The sequence below is a fragment of the Giraffa tippelskirchi genome, chromosome 5 (genome assembly GCF_054371585.1).
Source record: "Giraffa tippelskirchi isolate mGirTip1 chromosome 5, T2T-mGirTip1v1.2.pri, whole genome shotgun sequence".
In the NCBI taxonomy this organism is placed as follows: domain Eukaryota; kingdom Metazoa; phylum Chordata; class Mammalia; order Artiodactyla; family Giraffidae; genus Giraffa; species Giraffa tippelskirchi.
In genome coordinates, this window is record NC_137279.1 from 66,658,107 (window position 1) to 66,672,400 (window position 14,294).

The 14,294-nt window shown below is 38.7% G+C and overlaps 1 long non-coding RNA gene across 1 annotated transcript in view; it reads left to right on the forward strand.

Moving 5' to 3' along the window:
* The window catches only part of LOC145504872 (uncharacterized), a 607,798-nt gene that overhangs the window by 440,401 nt on the left and 153,103 nt on the right, over positions 1 to 14,294 (forward strand). Inside the window, exons 6-7 of the long non-coding RNA XR_014052561.1 lie at positions 861 to 1,064; positions 3,681 to 3,749. This is a non-coding gene — a long non-coding RNA (uncharacterized LOC145504872). The remainder of the gene's footprint in view (positions 1 to 860; positions 1,065 to 3,680; positions 3,750 to 14,294) is intronic.

Sequence of the window (14,294 nt, forward strand, 5' to 3'; positions counted from 1 at the left end):
CCTGCAGTGCAGGACACCCGGGTTCAATTCCTGGGTTAGGAAGATCCCCTGGAGAAGAAAATGGCAGCCCTCTCCAACGTTCTTGCCTGGAGAATCCCATGGACAGAGGAGCCTGGCAGGCTACAGTCCATGGGGTTGCAAGAGTCGGACACGACTTAGCGACTAAACCACCCCCACCCATGTCTTCTCATGGCTTGATAGCTCATTTTTTTTTTTCATGCTGAATGATATTCCATTGTCTGGATGTACCATGGTTTATTCATTCATTCTTCTACTGAAGGATGTCTTGGTTGCTTCTAAATTTGGAGAATTATAAATAAAAATTTTTTAAACACCTGTGTGCAAGTTTTCTGGACCTGTTTTCAGCTCTTTGGGGTAGATACCAGGGAGAATGGTTGCTGGATCATAGGATAAGACTATGTTTATAGAACTAGAGCCAATGGTGAGTCCTGTAGGGCCAGTCTCACCTGTGCTGGATCTTGGTGCTGCAGTGCCTGTGGGCTCCTCGCTGGGGCTTTTCTGGCCCAGGGAGGGGGGTTCTACTGGCTCAGGCAGCTGGCATCTCTGAAGACAAAAACTGTGGCTCCTTTGGCGATGAAAGCTTCAGGGGATCTGCAGCAGATGCAGTGGCTGTTAACCAGCAGCCTCCTCAGTGGTGGAAGCTGGGGGGATGCTCTGATACAGGCTTCTGGTGTCCACTCCCACGTCCAGACTGTGAGAGTTGTAGGGGGTCTGTGGTGGCTGCGAGGGCTGCTCAGGCCCACAGCAGATGGTCTCCTCAGATGTTGTGGTCTGCTGAGAGCACTCCACAGGGGCCGTGGTATTGCCCTGCCCTTATCATGTCCCTTCTTTTCTTCTAGGTGTCTCCAGTTGCCTCTGCTGTGCCCATCACCCCTGTGGTCTGGCTGGGATGAAACAGCTCCTTCAGGCAGCACCTGGAGAAGCTGGGGAAGGAGGAAGCTCACCCTGCTTTACTTTCCTGCCTGCCTGCCTTGTGGACCCCTACAGTGAAGGGGAGCCTTTGGGCACCGAGCTGTGCCATCCTAGGGGGCAGGATGATGCAGGTGAGAGGAAACCTTTCTTCCTACCTGTTCTTTGTAGTTCTTCTTTTATTTATTTATTTATTTTTCTTTACTGCACTGCTGTAGCTTCATGACTGGAGTCCAGAGTTCTCCTAGGGCTGTTTCTGTTTGCAGATAGTTGTCTGGCTATTATTCTCTTGTGGAGAGATGAGGGTGAGGTTTTCTACTCTGCCATCTCACTGACATCGCCTGATAGAACCTTTTTGGTTCATTTATTTTCAGTTCTATGGGTGTGCCTACATTTTATCATAACTACAATTATTTATCTGTTCCACTATGATGACGTGTTCCTTTATATTTTGGGCTTCTCTGGTGGTTCAGACAGTAAAGCATCTGCCTGCAATGTGGGAGACTCAGGTTCAATCCCTGGGTCGGGAAGATACCCTGGAGAAGGAAATGGCAACCCACTCCAGTATTCTTGCCTGAAGAATTCCATGGACTGAGGAGTCTGGTGGGCTACAGTCCATGGGGTCGTGAAAGTTGGACACGACTGAGCAACTTCACTTTTTTTCCCTTTCCCTTTATATTTATTTAGCTTTTATGAACAATATAGCTATGAATATTCTCCTGTCTGTTCTCTGGTGGTTGTATACAGAGTTTTCTTCAGGGGATTCTTCTCCTGGCTCAGCTAGGGAAAGCTTCTGTGGTTGCAGGCATTTGATGGCTTGATTGGGTCTGCTGGGTCCACAGTGGCTTCACATAGTCTGCAGTTGATGCTGGTATTGGCGAAGATAGATCTGTTGTCCTCCATATGGCTTGTGTTCTTACAGTTGGCTGGATTGGGTTTTTGCAAAGCAATATAGTCTCAGGGTTCTAAGAAGTTTGGAGGAAGAGATACAAGGTCTCAAATTCTAGGCTCTGTCATTCTCACTTCTGCTTTTGGTCAAAGGAAGGCATGACACCTGCCTGGATTTCAGAGGCAATAGTGTAGATTCCATCTAAAAGTATATATATTTTCTAACCTTTGTTACATTTTTTTAAAAAAATTATTTTTTTCCTGTGAACTAGTGTGAATGTTGGAACATTAATGTTATCCTCATGTTATTTGATGTATTATAATCTCTGTTGCATAGTTTCACTGGTACATCTCATCTGTCACAGGATTAGACAGAATTGCAGAGTAAGTGTCAATTTTGTTTTGGAATTCAGACTACACCCTAACTAGTAGAAAGTACAGGAAAATGTAGATAAATGTATTTTCAGGGAGAATTACAGAATTTCTGTTTTATCTAGAAAATAGTACAACTAAAATTTTTTGTTTGATGATGATTTGCAGTTATTTATTTCCAGAAAGACTCATAGCTATTAATACTTTTCTCAATGCTATCTTCAATAGGAAATACTATCCTCAATAGAAATTTCTGAATTTTTAAAAGTTTAATTTAATTTTATTACTAGTATAAAATTTCTTATAATAAAGCTTTCAATACTATAAAATATCCTTATTTAAAAATGAATTTCTCTTTGATTTCTTTAAAGTAATTTTTACTAGAAATGCCTCTTTAATATTTATTTGACTAACTTACAGTCTCACTTTGGAGGTTGAACATACTTTTGCCCTTATTTTCTGCTACATTTTAAATTTTGCCAAGATTTTTAAGCAAACTGTTTTCTTGATTATTTGTAAGACCGCATGTTATTTTTACAATCAGAGCTATTCTTGAATGTTTTTGTCTTAATTTTCTTCAATGAAACCCATCTGTTTAAATTTATAAGCAATGACTATGCTAAAGTAAACAATTATAGTAACAAATCTGAATCTGTGAGCATATAAACTATGACAAAGTCATCTCATTTAGCAGGGAAATTAAATGTATAGCAATTGTTCCGTGTGTGTGTTAGTCACTCAGTCGTGTCTGACTCTTTATGACCCCATGGACTGTACCCTGCCAGGCTCCTCTGTCCATGGAATTCTCCAGGCATGAATACTGGAGTGGGTTGCCATTCCTTTCTCCATGGGAATCTTCCTGACTCAGAAATCGAACTGTAGTCTCTCGCGTTGCAGGAGGATTCTTTAATTTGTAATTTCTTTGTAATTTGTTGAGCCACAAATTACATTTTTAAGTTCCAGGGCAAGAGAAAAGACTGGATATTATAATTCAGTATTTTCTCTTGCATATTACTGAAAAACATTACCTTGAATTTTTTCTCAAAATATAGCTGAACATTTTCTTTTGTATAGATATTAGTCTTAGCAGCTGTGAAGTCTTATTTAGTGGGTGGACAAGGGACGATCATATGCCTTGGAAAAATGGCTAAAATAAAGTCAATACTTTATTTTCAGAGGGTGTGGTTGAGTGGATGAACAGACCTGTGGATTTATTTTAGATGAAGCACAGCAGAGAAATGGAAGTTTTTCTGTTTTGGAGAATTTTCGAATTAGTCTAAAAGTCTAAATGGACTAAAACGGAGCTCAAGCTCATGGCTTATTTTTCTTTCCTTTTGGACAGTTAATGAGTGTTAAAGCCATGCCTCAGGATTTGACCTTCTCCAGGAGAGAGGGGACACACAAGAGTTTAGGGAATTTAGGTTCTAGACCTTCCAGTTTCAACCAGAAGTCTGCTTACAGGGCTCCGCCCTTTTCTGTTTCCTGACCAGGTTCTTTAAGCATCATCAGTGAGCAACCTGATGATCACTGAGCAACACAGGAACGGTACACAGGCTCAGGTATGTTTGACCACAGTTAATTAACAAAAATCAAGGAATCTGCTCAAATAATTGAGATTTTACAGTATTTATGGACCTTTATTATTCCATTAAGCTCACAAATAACCTTATTAAAGTGTTGCTTTAATAGACTCCACCCTGACAGACCTCAAAAAAAAAAAAAAAGGAAAACATCATAAGAGTCAGCTTCATTATCAGCAAACTGCAGGCTTTGCATGAGTCCCAGGAGCAGGTGACAATTTGATTTTTAAGTGGCTTACTGATACTTTGCATTGATGTAGCACCATTCAAACCATATCTCAAAGTGCTTTACAAAACATTAATTAATAACAGCTTATAATATCCCATGGAGGATGGTGCATTTTGCAGCTATCCTTTTAGAGAGGAAATTTCCAGGGGTTAAGAGGCTTCATAAAAGTCACACTTCAAAAGCAGTTGTGAAGCTATGAACTGAGTTAAGAATATGAAACTATCAGTTTCTAGCACTATCAAACAGGACTCACTTCCTCTTACTGTGTTAATAGCCAAACTAATTGGCATGTTGTTTTTCAAGTTTTTAAAGCAAAAGCAGCACAGTTCAGAAGGTAAAAAAAGGTCAGTGCTTCAGAAACACTTGTGAAATAAGTCTGAAAATGGCTATGAATTTCTTGTTGCTATTGTTGTTCAGTTGCAAAATCATGTCCAACTCTTTGTGACCCCATGGACTGCAGCACACCAGGCTCCTCTGTCCTCCACTGTCTCCCAGAGTTTGCTCAATTTCATGTTCACTGAGGTGGTAATGCCATCAAACCATTTCATCCTCTGTCACCCCTTCTCCTTTTGCCTACAGTATTTCCCAGCATCAGAATCTTTTCCAGTGAGTCACCTCTTCATATGAAGTGGTCAAAGTATTGTATCTTCAACTTCAGCATCAGTCCTTCCCATGAATATTCAGGGTTGATTTTCTTTAGGATTGACTGGTTTGATCTCCTTGCTGTCCAGCGGATTCTCAAGAGTCTTCTTCCGCACCACAATTTGAAGGCATCAGTTCTTTGGCTGTCAGCCTTCTTTATGGTCCAACTCTCACATCCATACATGACTACTGGAAAAGCCATAGCTTTGACTTTTTGGACTTTGTTGGCATAGTGGACTGTATGGACTATACGGACTCTGCTTTTTAATACACTGTCTAGGTTTGTCATAGCTTTCTTTCCAAGGAGCAAGCATCTTTAATTCCATGGCTGCTGTTACTGTCTACAGTGATTTGGAGCCCAAGAAGATTAAATCTGTCACTGTTTTTCCCCTTCTGTTTGCCATGAAGCAATGGGACTGGATGCCATGATATTAGGGTTTTTTTTTTTTCTTTTTTAATGTTGAGTTTCAAGCCAGCTTTTTCACTCTCCTCTTTCGCCCTCATCAAGAGCCTCTTCACTTTCTGCCATTAAAGTGGTATCATCTGCATATCTGAGGTTGTTGATATTTCTCTCAGGAATCTTGATTCAGGCTTGTGATTCATCCAGCCTGGCATTTCTTGTGATGTACTCTGCATAGAAATTAAATAAACAGGATGACAATATACAGCCTTGTCATACTCCTTTCCCAATTTTGAAGCAGTCAGTAGTTCCATGTCTGATTCTAACTGTTGCTTCTCAACTCATACATAGGTTTTCAGGAGACAGAAAAGGTGATCTGGTACTGTCATCTCTTGAAGAATTTTCCACTGTTTGTTGTGAGCCACACAGTCAAAGGTTTTAGCATAGTCAATGAAGTAGATATTTTTTTCTGGAATTCGTTTGCTTTCTCCATGATCGGATGAATGTTGGCAATTTGATCTCTGGTTCCTCTGCCTTTTCTAAATCCAGCTTAATTTCTCGGTTCATGTATTGAACCAGTTCACTGCTTAAGCCTAGCTTGAAGGATTTTGAGCATAACCTTGCTAGCAAAAATAGTTGAAATTTAAAAATGAAGGTGTTTACTGTAAAAGACACTAACTACTTGAAAACAGTGTGTTGTTGGAAGAGGTAAAGGTTAAATTTGGCAATTTGGCATTGAATATTGATTTAAAAGTAACATTTAGAGATACCTAGTTGTAACTAAAGAGCATGTACTGTATGTTGGTTAAGACAAAGGCTTCAGAGTTGAATAGAATTGAATTTAACCTTCAGTTCTGCCGTATAATTGCTATGAGACTTGCAGAAATTACTAAGTCCATCTGATCTTCTGTTTCTTCATCTGTAAATATACAGGATCTGACTCTGCTAAAACGTTCCTAATCACATACATAGACTACATATGAAGAAGAATGCCAGGTTCTTCTCATAAATGTATTCCATTTCTCTGAGTGGTATATCTGGAAAAATCAACTGGAGATTTTTGCCTCTGTAAATTTAATGTTTAAAACTATGTAGCCCACAAAAATCATATAACATTTAAAATTTACAAAGAATATAAAATTGAAAAGTATCTACCTCTTTTGCTTGTTTCCAAGCCATCTAGATAATCTACAAAAGGAACCTCAAAATTTCGTAAGTGGGTTTCCAAATTTAAATGTGAATGTATTGACATTTTATTTGTGCATTTGCTCATGCAACTAAAATTATGTCTCATACATATTGTCCTAAAATTACCTCTTAATATATTAGAAATCATTTCATGTTAGTATACTTACAGCTATTGTTTTTTGAGCTGCATATTATTTATTTTTAATTCATTAAAAGTGTGTTAGTTGCTCAGTTGTGTCTGACTCTTTGTGATACCATGGACTGTAGCCCCCACCAGGCTCCTCTGTCCATGAAATTCTCCAGGCAAGAATACTGGAGTGGGTAGCCATTCCCTTCTCCAGGAGATCTTTCCGACCCAGGGATCGAACCTGGTCTCCTGTATTGCAGGCAGAGTCTTTACCACCTGTGTTATCAGGGAAGCCTTTTGAATTCTTTAAAGGTGAATTCTTTACCAGCTGAGCCACAAGGGAAGCCCATTTTTGTATATAAGGGTAGAATAAATACCTGTAGCACAATTATTGTGTACAATTGTATGTATTTTTAATTTTAATAGATATTACTTGCTTGTATTATAAATATTACAGTTCCATCTGTATTTCCTTGCCATGCCAATAGTAAACACTATCACTTTTTTTTAAACTTTGTCAATATTATAGGCATAAATGTTTCATTAATTAAAATGCATATAAAATATTAAAATTAAAAGACATGTAAATAACATAACCAACAACAAAGAATAACTTCTGTTGATGCTAAATTTTGACTGATATTTTGTATATAATCTTCAGTAATTTAAATACACCAGGCTTCCCTTGTGGTTCAGCTGGTAAAGAATCTGCCTGCAATGCGGGAAACCTGGGTTTGATCCCTGGGTTGGAAAGATCCCCTGGAGAAGGGAAAGGCTACCCACTCCAGTATTCTGGCCTGGAGAATTCCATGGAGTGTATAGTCCATGGGGTCACAAACAGTCAGACACAACTGAGCAACTTTCACTTTCTTTCACTTTCAGTTTAAATATAGCACATGCCCAGTATTATATTGCATGTATTTGGGCCATATTGGTTTGTATTGTATAGGAAAAAATAATTCTCAAGAGTCATTCTAAAAATAACATCAATTTTTAAGTGATTTTTTTTTCTGAAGTTTTAAGTAGTGTTTTTATAATATCAAATTGTGTTTAAATTACCATTTCTTAAACACTAGCTTAAAATATATTATCGGGTTCCCAGGTGGTGCTAGTGGTAAAGAACCCACCTGGCAGTGCAGATAGAGGTAAGAAAAGTGGATTTGATCCCTGGGTTGGGAAGATCCCCTGCAGGAGGGCATGGCAACCCACTCCAGCATTCTTGCCTAGAGAATCTCATAGACCGAGGAGCCTGGCAGGCTGCAATCCACAGGGTCACTCAGAGTTGGACATGACTGAATATATTGTCAGGATACATATTTGAGAAATTCGGTGCAAAATTTTTGAATACTTTATCTGTTGAAATTTTGTAGGAATGAAAGTTTGGTTCTCATCATTTTGTATTTTCATTTGTGGTTGTCTATTTGTTGAAGAGCATTTTTTTAAAAAAATCTTACAATGCACTTAGAGCACAGCATATGTGTGTGTGTGTGTGTATGTTAAATGTGTGTAGTGAGTACTGTTTATATTATTGTATTTTTGGCTTCCTAAATGAAATAGTAGAAAAGAGTTCACTAATGTCACCTATGTTTTCATGAGAGAGCATTCTAATTTAACAGAGTTATTCTACTAACAGATTGGAGTTGACATTCATGAAATTGAAATTTATTTTACTTTTATAAGAGATGAAAGTTTTAAGCAACTATTCCTATAATTCTTTGACCTTGTTTATGCTGATGTACAAAAATAGTATTCTTCATAGCCAGGATTATTTTTATAATTAAATTATTCCCCTATTTCATTTTCCTTTTATTTTTTAAAAATGAAATAGCTCAAATTTTTCTGTGTCTGTATCTCTCTTGACAAAAGAAGCCTAATATGAGCATTCAGAGGTGGGGATGGTATACATGGAGGGAATTGGTGGTAAAGCTCACAGTGGCCAACACAGATATGATATTTTTCTAATTCGCTTACAACTTGTAATTTATTCCATATTATCTCCTGGCTTTAAATGTGCTTCCACTCACATCATTGCATAAATCTGTTGCGTCAGTATTATGTACCACATTTGTTGGGTGACTTTGCCTACCCTTGCCAACATAAGCCCTGTGCACAGTTTGAGAAGGACTGGCATGTGTTGTGTTAAATGAGCAATTCACTGGATAATTGAACTGATTTAATCAAAGTTGAAAGACTTTACCCAAAAGGGTATAGAGCTAACATTTTTCCTACTAAATAATTGAATCAAACACAATTGATTTTATTTAAAATACAAGTATGCCTTGGAGTTACTGTGGGTTTGGTTTCAGACCACCTCAATAAAGCAAATATCACAATAAGGCAAGTTTCACTCGAATTGTTTTGTTTCTCAGTACATATCAAAGTTATGTTTACACCATGCAGTCATCTTTTAACTGTACAACACTGTTATATCTAAAAAAACAATGCACATACCTGAGTTTAAAAATGTTGTTTTGCTAAAAAATGCTAACCATCATCTGAGCCTTCATTGAGTTCTAATCCTTTTGCTTATGGAGGATCTTGCTTGATGTTGATGACTTCTGGCTTTACTGCTCAGGGTGGTAGTTGCTGAAGGTTGGGGTGGTTGTGGCAATTAAAAAAAAATAAGACAGAGGTGCAGGTTGCCACAGTGATTGACTCTTCCTCTCAAGAATGATTTCATGAAATCATTTCATGAAATGATTTCTCTTAACATACGATGCCATTTGATAGCATTTTATCCATAGTAGAACTGTTTCCAAAATTGGAGTCAACCCTCTCAAACCCTGAAGCTGCTTTATCATCAGTTTTATGAAATATTCTAAATCCTTTGTGTTATTCTAGTAATTAAGTTCACTGTCTTTGATGGTTGGGATTTGTGGTGCCCCCAAATGCTCATAATGGTGGCATCAAAAATCATTTATCACAGATCGATCATTATAGCAATTATAATATTGATAACAATGAAAAAGTTTGAAATATTGTGAGAATTACAAAAAATGTGACACAAAGACACAAAGTGAGCAAATGCTGTTGGGAGTGGTACCAATAGACTTGCTTGACCTAGGGCTGCCCCAAACTTTCATTTTGTTTTTTTAAGAATAAATCACAGTCATCTGTGAAACACAATAAAGTGGAACATGATAAAATGAGATATGCCTGTGCACTTGAAACCTAATATAATATTTACCCTGTTTGGGCCAAACTTTGCATATTTCAATGAAGAACAAAACAAAATAACTGACTTTCTTTGATATTTGTCTTCAACTAGTTGCTCTGCACCTAGTGTTCCAAGATCATCTGTTGTGAAGATAAAGAGTGTTTGCTCTTCCCAGGCTGCTTGACGCTTTGTCTAAGGGGAGTCTTATCCATATCAGAAAGTAGACACTACTTGAAAACAACCACTGTTGTCTGGGTTTTGAGTTCCCAAAGCCTGATATCCTAAGGCAAAGAGCTGAAGCCACTATGGAGAGGAAAGAGGAGAGCCTACGGTTTCTTTCTTCTTCTGGTTCTGGGTCAAGGTTTAATTTGATGGGCGGGGGTTATGGGGAGGAGAAGGCTGTGCAGTGCACTAGACTCTGGGTTCCAGGAACCTTCCACTCCTCCCACCCCCATACCTGGAGGCACTTCTCTGGCCAGTTTGGCAGAGAAATACTGAAAGTCACAGAAATTCCAGGGAACCTGTGATCCCAGACAGCAGACACAATTGCAGTAATGGGTTGACAGTGACCAGAGGGCCTCCCAGGTGTTCAGTCACCTGGAACATCTCTGGAAATATTACCTTGATGCTTGACTTGCACCTCAGTGATATCGATGTAATCAGCCTGGGTGGACAGATTATATGTATGCAGGCAGATGTGTGTATATGTAAGTTTAATTGCTGTACACATACATATACTTAGGACTTCCCTGATAGCTCACGTGGTAAAGAATCCAACTGCAATGCAGGAGACCTGGGTTTGATCCCTAGGTTGGGAAGATCCCCTGGAGAAGGGAAAGACTACCCACTCCAGTATTCTGGCCTGGAGAATTCCATGGACTGCATAGTCCATGGGGTCTCAGAGTCAGACACCACCAAGTGACTTTCACTTTCACTTTTCACTTACATATACATAAGGCTTCCCAGGTGGCTGCAGTGGTGAAGAATTCACTTACTAATACAGGAGACATAACAGCCATGGGTTTGATTCCTGGGTTGGGTAGATCCCCTGGAGGGGCAACTCACTCCAGTATTCTTGCTTGGAGAATCCCCTGGACAGAGGAGTCCTGGGGGCTACAGTCCATAGGGTTGCAAAGAGTTGGGCATCACTGAAGTGACTTAGCACACACGCACATATACATATATGTTCAAGGTGAGTCTGATGATGGTCTTCACAACAGCTTTTGAGTTGTATATTGTTGTTTTCTCTTTCAGAGGATCTCAAACTTTAGTGTGCTATTTAAAACAAAGATTGATGGGCCCACCCCTGAGTTTCTGATTCAGATCTGTGGAAGGGCCTGGGAACTTGCTAGTTTAACAAGTTCCCAGGTGCTTGCTGAGGCTATGAATTGGAGACCAGACTTAAAGTGCTAGAATCAAAGAAGCTCAGAGACTTGAAGGGAAATAAGGAACTTTCAAAGTTCACACAGCTAGACAAGCTCAATCTTGAAATTGGCATTCTAATTTTAAGTCCACTGTTTTTTCTTTTTTGGTTTTTTAATTGAGACTAGTGTGTTAAACTTTGTAAACTACTTTTGATCTATGATATCTCAAATGATGCTTAAAAGAACAGGGCTGATGGGGGATATTATTGTGTAATCATGGAGAAATTTAAGCTCAGATTAATTGAAGTGACTTCTGCATGTCCATATAACAGGAAATAAAGAAAGAATAGAAATTAATCAAGATACCTAATTTTCAAGTCTATGTTTTTCTAGTTTTCCAAGTTGTTCTAATCAGCCAAAATGAAATGACTTCATATTTTTAGGCACTTCTCTTTTTTATTTTTATAACATACAACAACTTTGTATTAACTACATTCTAACTGAATGGAGTAATGTAGTATTAGAACTATTTACATGACGAAATTTGCATCAATATTTAAAATAAATCTTTTGGTCTTAATTTCAGATTCTGTACTATTAGAATAAACTAAATTTTTCTAAATCTTCCCATAACATTCCCAGGAAATATGTTTATTTGGAAGATTTCCAACTTCTAAATACCTCATTTGTGATAAATTGATAGGAAGTATAAAGGTTGCCTAATTTATTTAAAACATACAGAGTGTTTTTGAAACACCCATGGGTAGGTACAGATTGTTCTCTCTGCAACTATATTTTCTTCTAAACATTCAAAGCATGCATTTCATATAGAAGAGATGTTTAAAGACCATCAGTTCAGGATCTAAGTTTTTACTTGGCGCTTTCCGCTTTTCTTTGGATCTGGCAGAACAAATAGTTATTCCTTTAAAAGACTGTTTCATCGCTATGCCTGCCTGAGGCTTCATCTTTCTGCATACTCTTTAAAATGCACATTTGTCCCTTTCAGGGGACTCTATCTCTTTGCCAACATCTGCAGAACACTTCAGTGAGAAATATCCAATAGCTGTTCAGATTTCATCTGTTTAGAAACTACCAGGAACTCAGCCAGACTGACAGCTGCTTCTTTAACTGCTTCACAAGTAAATCACACACACACACACAATTATGAATCTAGAAAGGTATTTAAATTTTGAGGACCCACAGGAAATATTTCTAGAAATGAAGTTTAAGCTAGCTGTGCATGTTACACAAAGTCTGTTTTAATATTTACAACATAAATGAATAGATGTTACTTTGCCCCAAACAAAAATAGCAATGTCGAAACAATAGCACACTTGGCTAGAAAGTGTGTGATGAAGACCCCAACCAAAGGCCTGAAACACTGTAAGCAAAGACATTTGTGAAGAAGGTAGCAGAAAGCTTTAACAGGATAGAAATGCGGATGTATTATATTTGAATGAGGTGCGGGTCATTTTTAATGTTGAGTTCTTGTTAATATTCTCAACCAAAAAGGAACAGTTGGATTTTAAGACTTACCTATGCCTCAGATTTAAGATCAGTTTTGTCTGGAGGTTAAATAATTCTTTCTGACCATGAATACCTGGTAGCTTGAACACTAGAAAATTTAGAATAGTATTCTATCTACAGTGAGGGGGGTGGGGTGGGGGAAGCATTGCCCTAACGGTTGTAATGATGAAGTAGACTAGCTCCTAGTCCAGCCATCTGCCCTGAGCCCGGGAGCCTGCAGGATACTGTCCCACCTAAGACCCCTTCCCTACCCCCACCACCACCTGTGTCCATGCGGCTTTCAAGTTAATACCAGGTATTTTCTTACTGTCTTGGTTTCTGTGACATGTAGACTCATTTATCCCTGACTCCTTGTGGTCGTTTCGTCATCTCCCCATCAGATTATCAACTTCTTAGGCACCAGACGATAGAGGATGAGATGGTTGGACAGCGTCAATGACTCGATGGACATGGGTTTGGGTAGACTCCGGGAGTTGGTGATGGACAGGGAGGCCTGGCGTGCTGCAGTCCATGGGGTTGCAAAGAGTCGGACACAACTGGTGACTGAACTGAACTGAAGTGAATAATATTCCACATGTTAATGAGGTGCTAGAATGAGAAAAGAAAAGAATGGTCCTAACTGTTGTGGAAAAGTTTCTCTGGCTCACCAGGGCCAATGGGTAATTGGCCGATCCATTTCTCTCTCCCACCTTTCCTTCCTCAAATTGATCCTCTGTCCAGGAAAAGAGAACTATTTCTTTATTCATCCTTGGCTCTTACTTTAGTAGGACCAACTCTGTTATTTGTAAGCTTTGTTTGAAGACATTTTAAGGGGAGGGACAACACAGGTGTTGCTCACAATTATGTACTTAGCAGTCTGGAATCAGGGAATTAGCCAAGTGTTTCTGGGAAGAGTCCAGTTCTCCTTACAGGATTCCTTTCCTCCAGTCATCTCAAAGTGTGGTCCCTAAAAGAAAGTGTGGTCTCTAAACCAACAGCAGCATAACCATCTAGGAATTTGCTGGAAATAGAAAAATGTGGGGGCCCTAATCTAGAACTCCTGATTCACAAAGTCTGGGAAAGGAACTCAGGAGTCTGTGTTTTCACAAGTCTTTCAAGTAGGGCCTTCTAGAACTAACACTCAAAAAGATGTACTTTTCATTATAGGAGACTGGAATGCAAAAGTAGAAATTCAAGAGATACCTGGAATAACAAGTAAACTTGGGCTTGGAGTACAACATGAAGCAGAGCAAAGGCTAACAGAGTTTTGCCAAGAGAACACACTGGTCATAGCAAATACCCTCTTCCAACAACATGAGAGAAGACTCTACACATGGAAATCACCAGATGGTCAATACCAAAATCAGATTGATTATATTCTTTGCAGCCAAAGATGGAGAGGCTCCATACAGTCAGCAAAAACAAGACCAGGAACTGACTGTGGCTCAGATCATGAACTCCTTATTGCAAAAATCAGACTTAAATTGAAAAAAATAGGGAAAACCACTAGACCATTCAGGTCAACTAAATCAAATTCCTTATGATTATACAGTGAAAGTGACAAGTAGATTCAAGGGATTAGATCTGATACACAGAGTGCCTGAAGAACTATAGACAGAGATTTGTGACATTGTACAGGAGGCAGTGATCAATACCATCCCTAAGAAAAAGAAATGCAAAAAGGCAAAATGATTGTTTGAGGAGACCTTACATATAGCTGAGAAAAGAAGAGAAGCTAAAGGCAAAGGAGAAAAGGAAAGACATACCCATTTGAATGTGGAGTTCCCAAGAATAGCTAGGAGAGATAAGAAAGCCTTCCTCAGTGATCAATGCAAAGAAATAGAGGAAAACAATAGAAAGGGAAAGACTAGAGGTCTCTTCAAGAAAATTAGAGATACCAAGGAATGTTTC